We start from the raw sequence: 2,912 nt of genomic DNA on the forward strand, positions 1-2,912 counted from the left end.
AGTTATTTGTTATAAGAAAACTTAGTTAAAAAAATATTTGTAAAAGAAATAAGTAATTGGAAAAAAAACAATAAAAATGAAAAAAAATATATATAGCAAATTAATGGGCCAAATGGGTGCTGCAGAAAAGCACAGGGTAAGGCCCAAGAGAACAAAAGAAAATTGGGCCTTATAGGCCCTACTGCCTGGATCCGGTTTAGATCCAATCCACCAATTATTAACTATAAAAAAACTGAAAAAAGAACAACAACCTCAACCCTAATTTCTTGCATCCGTCGTTTCCTTCTTTTCAAACAACCATTAAACTTTTAGAAAAGAAAAAAAGAACTAGGCAGCTTACAACATCGACCAAAACCCTCTCTCAAATTGTTACCATTGCCTCGTCTATTTTCTTTTCACCTCTCAATGACCTCTCTCTCTCTCTCTCTCCCTCTCCCTCTCTCTCCCTCATTGGTCATGGATTTCCTTCTCTTCCATTCATGAATCTAAAAAAAACTAAAATAAAAATAGAAAATTAAACCTCACTCAAGGTAAAACTCGGCTCAAACAACATCATAAGCAGAAAATCTAGATCATAAAAAAAACTTAACCATGAAATTTATTCAGTTTAGCCAAAATAAAATGAATTGCAACAATAAATCATGGGGGAAATGATTATAGCATGTTCAGAGAGTGGAATCAACAGAAAAATCGTGAAAAGAATCAACGAAATACCCAAACCAGAGATTCAAAGTTCCCAGAATTCGGTGAGTCCTATGAATTTTTCGACTGCAGACGAACTTTTCGACGAGGTACGATTTTTTCTATTTGTTGCTTTGCTTCGCGTCTACTTTATCTCATTGATTACGTGTTATGTTGCTTTTTGTTAAGCTCGTGAGTGTGTGTATTTTGGTGAAAATTGAGTTGTGTTATGTTGCTTCTTGTTGAGCTCGTGAGTGTGTGTATGGTATTCTATGGTTTTTCATGGTGTTTTGTTTTGAAGGCTACTAGGGTTTTCTGATATGTGTGTGAAATATGGTGGCTAGGGTTTTCTGATATGTGTGTGAAATATGGTGGCTAGGGTTTTCTAAATCCATCCCTCTGCTCTATTACTATTTTTTTTATATTGGGAGTTTTATTATTTGATTAGTTGTGAATTGGTGGAGTCTTTGGGAGTTGAGAGGTAGATGACAAAAGAATCTATATGTTTCCTGTTATTGTAGAATTTATGAAATACTGCCATAATAGCTGCTGCAGAACAAAAAGAATGTTGTCTTTTTCCTCCTTGGTGAATTTACATGTACTTTGTTACTGCATTAACTTTGTTCCACTTTTTTTTTTAATTTTCAAATGCTTTTGGACAAAAGATGTGAATTGAATGTTAGCAATGTTTTTAATCCTTAAATTAATATTTCTTAATGATGCTTTGACAGGTTTTAAACATGGCTTGTGCACCAAGAAGATGCCTCAAAATATGCAAAGAGAAAGGAGGGTTTGCATTGTATACTGATGGATATGGCATGGGAAGTTGAAATGAATTGGGTTTTAGAAGTTAGATTTAGGCCTTGTCAACTTATGGTTTAGGTTTTCTTCTTTGTAAATTCAAATGTAAGGCAATGTGAAATGTTACTTTGTAACTTGTAAAACTTCTCAAAACTTGATCATAATTGAAAAAATGAGAGTGGCAACTTATGTTATGCTTGAACTTAAACTTTAAATTTTTTTCTTCTATTTTCTTCTTTAAAACAAACCTTTCTTAAATGTGAAGAAATACCAAGATTTAAAACCAAATGAATGAATGTATGGATTATGAATGCACGTAGTTTACTTTAAAAAAAAGAAAAATTTAAGAAAAATGTGTATGGGTGGAATAGTTTCACGTGGCCTTAAACTAAACCAAGTTCCAACTAAACTTCAGATGAAATTCCATAAACATAAATTCTAATGAGCACTTAGTAAAATTCGAATAAACTGATACCGCATGATTTAGACATGAAATGCATGATCTGGCAGTTCACTACAACAAATAACGCTTTTCATGATGAAGCTTTCACCATAAACAATATAAAACTGAGGGTGTATGTAACGGGAGAGCCTTGTTTTATTTATAAAAAAGCAATATGTTACCTCAGTTTTATGAAAACCTGACATAAATATATGCTCAGGGTTTGAGATTCGATTCCCAGCTTCTGTGGTTTTATGTTTTATATGGAACTAAAAAGGCGCCTTTAATTTTTAAAAAATTCACGTCGGATATGTTACCTCCATTTTCATTAAAACTGGGATAAATACTCTCTAATTTTTTATTCTTTTTGGAACCAAAAAGATGCCTTTATTTTTTTGTAGATTTTACATCGGATATGTTACCTCGGTTTTCACTATAACCGCGATAAATACTCTTTATACTTTTTATTCAGTCAGTGTCTACCTCATTCACTTCTCGAGCCCTAGCGAAAAAACACTCTTTCTCCGACCAACGAAAAAACACTTATTCTCCAAGGAGTCCTAGTGAAACAAAAAAATCTCTCACCATTATTCTTCGGTATGTTATTATTGTTGTTGTTTTTCTTGTTGTTGCTTTGGTCCATTAGTGTTGTTCTTGTTATTCTCCATTACTATTATTCTTGTTGTTGTTGTTGTTGAGAAACTTTAATTTTGTTGGTTGTGTACTATTTTTAATTTTTTTCAAAAGCTTTATGTGATTATGGATCATAGTTGGATGAAAGTTAATAGATTAAGTAAAGAGTATGCGAATGAAGTGAAACAATATCTTGATTTTGCAAAAAAAATAATATTTTGGACAATAATGAGATTTTGTGGTGTCCTTGTAAAAACTGCTTTAATATGGAAAAAAATTCATAAGGATGTTATATTCAATTGTTTAGGTTATGAAGAGATTATTCAAAATTACACGAAATGGGTATGGCATGGTG

The 2,912-nt window shown here is 32.1% G+C and overlaps 1 long non-coding RNA gene across 1 annotated transcript; it reads left to right on the top strand.

Annotated features, from left to right (window-relative positions):
- Nucleotides 1–254: 254 nt before the first annotated feature.
- Nucleotides 255–1,676, top strand: LOC127074933 (uncharacterized). Its single transcript, XR_007786142.1, has 2 exons — nucleotides 255–791; nucleotides 1,413–1,676. It is a non-coding gene; the product is annotated as an uncharacterized LOC127074933 (long non-coding RNA).
- Nucleotides 1,677–2,912: the final 1,236 nt, after the last annotated feature.

Source organism: Lathyrus oleraceus, chromosome 4 (genome assembly GCF_024323335.1).
Source record: "Lathyrus oleraceus cultivar Zhongwan6 chromosome 4, CAAS_Psat_ZW6_1.0, whole genome shotgun sequence".
Taxonomy (NCBI): Eukaryota; Viridiplantae; Streptophyta; class Magnoliopsida; order Fabales; family Fabaceae; genus Lathyrus; species Lathyrus oleraceus.